A 7,731-nucleotide genomic window follows, 5' to 3' on the forward strand; every position below is an offset into this window, starting at 1 on the left:
TTAAAAGGTCTGCGCTTGTCTGTAGCTGGACCCGCATAGAACCACAGAATATGATGATGATGAACACATGGAAAAGCCTTGTAAAGCCCCTCTACCTGAAGTTCTAATCTTAGTTTGATACCAATATGTCCACAGTTGCCTCACATCTGTTTGCAGCTGGTAATAATAATAATAATGTGAAGTAGTGGTGGAGAAAGAGTTCACATTCAGGACTTGACATGCAGGGTGAACTTTAACATTTATTCTGGTGTGCATAACTTCTATTTTTGACTGTTAAATGAAAACAAAATCTGCTCTAGACTTTGGGCAATCTCTTTAATTATCTCAAGTCTCCAAGTTGGCATTTTGTCTGTTTTCCCTGGTGAGATCTTCAGTCATCAATCATCTTGTGAAAGCAGCTGTACACACATTTACAGTTGGGAATCCTCTCATGTTTCGACTGTGTGTGTGCAAATAAAGCCACGCGTTGCCTTGGAGGAGGAAGATGCTTGTAAGAGGACAAAGGGGCCGAGTGTGTTGTTGTGTCTTTAGAGGAGAAAGGTGGTGACGGTCATAAACGCTCACCTGCTGCTATGTCCTCACTGGATGGAGTCCAGCATTGCTTTTGATGATAGCGCAGGACTTTTTGTTGTTGTGAAGGGCAAATTGGTGGCTTCGTGGACAGTAGTGTTGCCTCACGACATGATTGCTCTGTGTGTGTGCCTGTGTGTGTGTGTGTGTGTGTGTGGCTCCAGCTACTTCCCACAGGGTAGTTTTAGAAAATTAGAAACTTTTTTTTGCTATCATTTCCCATCTCCCTGCTCTGCCTAATTGCCTCTCCTGTAGTCTGTTTCTTTGATTAGATTCTCTCTCTTGTTTTTGTCTCTCATGTTAAAACTGTAAAACTGGTATCTTTTGGTTAGTGTGTATCCTGTGTCCCTGGTTTCACCTCACCTGCATGTCCTTCTGCTCCCTCGTGGGATTCCTGGTTAAATCATTTATCCGCCCGTCTGGATTTGCGATTCTTCTCGTACTTTGTGTGCCACTGTAACACTTCTACAGCGCCTTTTGAATTGAAAGGTTTTTGAGATCATTCTGGATCTCTAAAACTCATCGTGGCTCCTGGTTCCCTTGAGGCAGTTCCAATCCAGATGTGCTACTTTTCAGTGACCCTTTTCCCCACATTAGTCTCTGTAGTTTCCCGTCTATCCAAGCTCTTGCTGTCCTTTCCTCTGCAGCCACACGCCCGTGATCGCCTCCAAATGCCTTTATTTCACCTTCAAAGTCAGACTTCCCTTGGTGGGGCGTAACTAATCCACCTTACTGACCAATTGTGTTGACCGATACACAACCAAAGCCGGAGGTTGGTTGGTTGGTTGGTTGGTGTTTCATCCCAATATCACCTGTGCAACCCCATGGATTGATGGAGATGTCACCGTTGGGTTGGAAATTTCAAACGTATCCTTTGCGAGACAGTAGCTGCCGATATCGGACAGATGGATACCAAGCACTGATAGCTTGGAACAGCCACAGGCCTGCAGCCACTGACCATGCCTGTATCTGCGAGTCGGCCGCAGCCTCTGTTCTTACTCTTGCTTGACTGGATTGTGCACTGGCTCACATAATGAATAGTCCACCCAAGGGGGACAATTAGCTTCTTAATGTGTCTGATGGTGACAGACATGGCTCTGGTGAGTGTTAATACAGCGGAGGATTGTGTGTGTGTGTGTGTGCGCGCTGCCATGTTTAGACCATGAGGCCGGTGCTGTGAGACAGGAAGGATCAAACACTACACTTCTGCTGTATCTCTCAGCCGTACACGAAGCTGCAGAGCGTTGGAGAATTGCTGTCTGAAACGTTTTGCACAGCGCGCCCCCACAGTTTCCCAGTGCACTCACTGTAACACTCGCAGCTGCCTTGAGGAGTTTGACTCCGGTACCTTCAACAGTCTTTGTCTAGAAACCCCTTGACACACCCATAAAGCAAAGAATTTCAATCAAAAAGAATATTGAAGTGGTGGAATTTTCAAAATATGCCTCTAAAAAAAATTGCTCCAAACACACTTTGATATGGAAAACATTTTGCTCCTCCCTCCCTCATGAATTAGATTATATTTCCTGTCTGTACAGTAGAGTCGCCCCAGGCCCTCTGACCCTCATTACATGAGTCGCACATACAGAAAGAGAGAAAAGCCCCCGCATCTTTATATTTCATTTATTTTACACTTTGAGTTTTGTATTTGATTTGATATGAGTCTGAACGTGTTGTGCAGTGGGGCCTTTTCCAATCTGAGACAGGATAGTAGCTTAGTGCTGACAGTGTTAAATAGGTGAGGTGTTCAGGAGGTTATAAATGGAATAATTAACAATTGATTGAAATTATTAATTACTGAGCATAGAGCATAATTTATGACTTTAATTGTGGTGAAACCCCCTAGAGCTAAAATAGACCTGCACTTACTGTTATGATTCAATTCAATCTTCCTGGATACCTTCAAATAGTTTCATTCTTCAATTCTAATTCTAATTTGAATGTGCAGCCATTAAACACTGTTGAGCTCAGGACTGAACATACATGACACACAGGTACGCATGTGCAGCCTCAAATGGAGAACACACATGTCCTGTCTCATGCAAACGTGCATGTGTGGACAGAGCAGTTACGGCTGAGAGAGATTCCTGTGTCTTCCTCTCTTTATTAAACTGCACTCCAGCCTGAATTGACCATTAACCCTGGTTATTAAATGCTTCATTTCAACAATAGGCTGCTTGTGTCTGATTTAAGTCTGGAAATTTCAATGAAGGGCAACGGAAAGAATTCAGTTCTGTTTAATAACTTACCGACTTCTGTGTTAGCCTCAATGAATTGCACAATAAGCCCATGAGCTGCCCTTGAATCTCCACTCAGACCGGTGTGTGTTTGCCTTAAATCCAGGCTATTAAAGGTGATGGGCGCCCCTACAGGACTTGATTTTTGCCTGAGGAGCTCAAGCTGCCCGGGTCACTATCATTCCTATAATCACATCTCATAAGTAGTACACCAATCTCAATGGGGGGGGGGAGAAAAATCCGGCATATTTAACCCTGAATACACTGCCAATAGGTGCAGTTTGGTCCAGATCCTGATAAGCATCCAGATTGACCAGACTAAATATCTGCTGAGGCAGTGGAGCGCACTAAGGAAATGACAGCAGCTGTTCAAATATAAGACTATTAAAATGCAATAAGCACTACTGTGTAGCTGAGATGATGCTGATTCAACAAGCAACAAAAAAACGTTATATTATTCTCAGTTATAGTGTAAGATGTGCTGCAGGCCTCTTTATGGTAATGGAACAGAATAGGTGTGTGTGTGTGTGTGTGTGTGTGTGTGTGTGTGTGTGTGTGTGTGTGTGTGTGTGTGTGTGTGTGTGTGTGTGTGTGTGTGTGTGTGTGTGTGTGTGTGTGTGTGTGTGTGTGTGTGTGTGTGTGTGTGTGTGTGTGTGTGTGTTATTGGCTAAAGGATTGGTTGTGTTTTTGGTTGAAGAAAGCAGAAGGTCTTGAAGTGTTTGTGTTGTGCCGTCTTGGTGCTCCAGATTGTGACACAGCATATGGCCGGCTCTCACTCTGCTTTGTGGACTCTTTAATTAGCCCAGCGGTCCAAATGAGGCTACTGCAGCGAAGGAAACAAAACTCAAATAAACGGGTGGAGGAAAACTGTAGTGCAAATGTGTGTGTGTGTGTGTGTGAGAGTGGGGTGATTTGGACTGGTGCGGGCTTATGCCTACCCTGAGAGTGCAATATGTTATGTAATTCAGGGCTTGATTATGTAAGGGATCAATCGTGTAACTGTATGAGGGCTCAGGTTCCCTCCCTATCCACACACACACACGCGCGCACACACACACACACACACACACACACACTCACACACATGCTAATCATTGTTCTCCTCTGAAGTTCACAGCTAATTGTACCTCAGGAGAGGTGCCTGCCTCCTCTGCAGCGTGTGCTGTGCAGACAGCCGTGCCCTTGCGTGCTGTGTTGTGGAGGGAGTGCGCAGCTTTCCTCTGTGCTTTCTAACATGAGAGGGACCAGTCGCTTCTAATTACCTCCTGAATGAGGGTCTGTGACAAATAATGGAAGATGAAAAAACACACACTTTCACTTTAAACCTTGGGTTGGCCCTGCTTGTGTGTTTGTTGCACAACCTTCTCCAACTGTTACCAAACCTGCCATAATTAAGGGTGAACATATGTCCTGTTTCTCCAGGGACAGTCCCTTATCTGAGGCATTTTTAAAGTGTCCTAACGTATTCCAAAACAACCCTGATTTGTCTCGTATTTCCATGTTTCAGGCTATAACCGATAGTATGTTTTCGATGGTCGCATGAGCAGAATCTCATGCCGTAACATCAACGATCCGATGCCCGAGCTGCCTGTGTCTGCGCTGTCCGTACACATATTAGCGTGCCTGCGATAAGTGATTACCGTTGCCACCTCTTTAGCTCTTTAGTTAGCCATGACTAAACAGACTTGAACCTTTAGCAAAGAGTTCAAATTCAAATTCAAATTCTTCAGAATAGGTAGCGCTTCAAACTCCAGCAAGGTTATTTGTGGAACTTGTGGATCCCACTTCTCTATTGTGCACAGAGGTCGCCGTGACACTGATGGAAGTGTGCAAGTATTTCAGAATTTTGGAATCTGATGTGAGTGCATGCATGTGAGGGACTTTTTGCTTAGCACGCTGTTGTGGACGGGCATAGTTTCAGATCCAGCGACTGCACAGCTAAATTTATCAAGAAACTTTGAGTATTAATTTGCCTCGGCGAGAACATCGGAGGCCATTGTCTGTAAAGTGTTTGTGCGCCTTTGTCTGAAGAAGAGGTTCGGGGGGATTTGGACAATTGTTCTTTCATCACAGCAATGCTTGATGCATCCAATCACAAATAGCTTCTCCACGTCCTTGCGTGTTACTTCAGACCAGAGAGCGATGTGAATGTTAAACCCATTGAGTTTTTCCTCTCTGCCTGGTGAAACAGCTGAATTACAAATTATTTTTTGACATTTTGGAATGGAATGTGCTGTTTTTTGTAAGAAACTACTGAAGGACAAATGCACCCAGCGAAAGCTTGCTTCAAGTGACAAATACAAGTCAGAAGATAGCACAACATGAGCCCAAGCCCAAGTTATTGCGAAGTCATACTGTTATCATTTCCTGTTGACCTACTTATTGAAAGCAGATATTGAAAATTGTGATGTTCTGGACTTTTGTCTTGTCAGGGCTGTGGGTTTGATCTGTATGCAGTGAGTCTCTTCTGTATTTAGCTGATAGAGATCTGGTCAGTCCGGCCGTAATGGAGGTATATTAAGTCTTTTATCATCTTTGTTCACCCACGCGAACATGACAGTTTGCACTTCTATTTGGCGTACGGGCTTCATTAAAGTGAGCTCGTAAAACTCAATCAATGGATATTTTGATTGTAGTAAATATCATGGTATAAATTTGTGTATCAAAGAAAATCAATACTTTAACAATGCAATGATGTGACTGGGAAAATAACAGTAGTGCAACAGGTTTAATAGTTTGTCTGGAAGGTATTGTTCCCTTGTTCCAAACATTTGGTGGGGGAAAGGTTCATGTAGTGGTTGCCAGGGAAACCCATGCAGGGGTCTGCAAGTGGTTAGTTGGCTGTTCCTGAACACTGGCCGTTAAGCATTTACGCTCTTGATGCAGGCATATTCCGCTTGTTGTTCTGTAGTTGTTGTTGTGTAATATAGAAGGGAGTGTGTTGTAACGAATGAACAACCTTGAAAGGTTGACCTACTCTGAAAGGTATTTTCTTGATTGGTTGGTTTTCCTTATGTAACACGTGAATTTACCCATCTACACACCTGCTCCACACATTTACTATATAAACTATTGAGTAAGTGTGTGGTTGTTGTCAGTTCAGGCGTGCTGGCCAATCAGAACAGAGCAGGCTTTCTAAGAGGGGCCTTAAAGAGACACTAACTGGCGAGTCTGCTGTCGTACTGCAACAAGGGAGAATAGAAGTTGATAAATACAAGTTAAAATGATCCGCTGTCAAATTTGTGTATAACTAGGCCACTGACATTGATTTATCTTAGTTTAAGTTGTAGCATTCTGGAGTTCACTTACCTGGTCCATAATCTGTAGAACGGACACAATCCATAGAAGATACTGTTTGATCAAACATCTGGGCTTGTGCGATGTGAGATATATGTACTTACTGTAAATGCAGGGCGGAAAAATAGTGCCCAAAGAAAATAGATTTTACAAGATGTTGCCATAATTGCAGCACAGTTCAGTTTGTGAATCCAAAAGGTAAATTGTGCTTTTGTTGCATGCATAACATCTATCTGGGCAAATGGATCCACAGAGGTCCAGTCTAAGGCTTATTGACCTGGTAGGTACAACAATAAATAAATAAGCAAACACAAGAATTATGTCAGTGACACAGTAAGTCTTTCCTGCAAGTCATGATATTTTTTTAAATAACCAGTGTGTCACTTTAAAGCATTGCAAAGGTTTCAAAATAGACCCCCTAAATGAAAAAGCAGTATATCATGCCCCCTTTAATTGTGGTCTGACCTACTCATTCCTATGGCTGCCTCTTTTTCACCAACACTGCAGATGTACAAAGGTTAAACGAATCACAATTCAGAGAAAATGGTCTAAACTTTACCGTGTGTGTTCATGTGTGGAGGATATGATGAAAGGTTACACCAATCATATGAAATAAACCACATTTACAGACAGTAGAAGTTGGAAATAGGTCAGATTTGCTTGGGATGGAACAGGAAGGATAACTGATATGCAAATCCTCATACTGGCAAATGTGTTGTGGAACTTTTTTAGTTTTGTGCGCTGTTAGGAAGCCGAGGTGTGCACTCTTGACGTGAACTGGCAGTTTCACAACAGCAGAATATCTCCACCTATAACAGAAAATCAACATCATGCATTGTGGAACGACATGACACCTGTCAAAACTGAGGAATAGCTGTTCTGTGTTTTGCTATTCCCACTGCTCCATTAGGACGGCCCCGCACCTCTCTCACTGTGAAGAGACTGAAGATCACAGGCTTTCCTTCCCTCACATCTCTCCTTCAGTCCCCATATTTAGTCTTTGGTCCTCATTTTTGTTCCCTTTTACACTCTTTAATCCCTTTTACACTCCTGCTCCTTATATTTGAACACTTATTTTTCTCTCTCTCTCTCTCTCCCTCTCTCTCTCTCACACACACACATTCCCTTCATTTCGACCATTGAAGTCCGAGGGGACGATCTCTGTTTTCAGAGAAGAGGAAAGCGATGTCACACACAGCCGAGCCAGCGAGATGAATGTACTTTGACAAAATCTCCCCCTTAGCCACTTATTATTATTCAGAGGGTCCAAACCTGCTCCAGCACAGAGCACTCTTACATGGAATAGAAAATACCAGCATGTGAGGAGGGACAGAAATAGAGCTGAGACTGAACCCGGGCTCTGTAAAATCACATTTAATTGATTAGTTTAGTGAGAATGCCTGCATAATCTAAGGCACTCCAGTATAATAGTCTTCTTAAAAAGGTCTACATTTACAAAAATCCCCTACTAGAAACGAGCAAAGAAAAGAAGCATTTCTGTAGATCAATGACTCAAGCCTGTGTAGCTTCATATACAATGAGAATTTCAGAATTGTTTTTATTTTTTGATCATGGCACTCGATCAATCAATCAATCAACACAATCAGTGAATTCTTCAAACAAATTC

Source organism: Genypterus blacodes, unplaced genomic scaffold (assembly GCF_046128005.1).
Source record: "Genypterus blacodes isolate CSIRO-AG114 ecotype Tasmania unplaced genomic scaffold, CSIRO-AGI_Gbla_v1 ptg000120l_1, whole genome shotgun sequence".
NCBI lineage: Eukaryota > Metazoa > Chordata > Actinopteri > Ophidiiformes > Ophidiidae > Genypterus > Genypterus blacodes.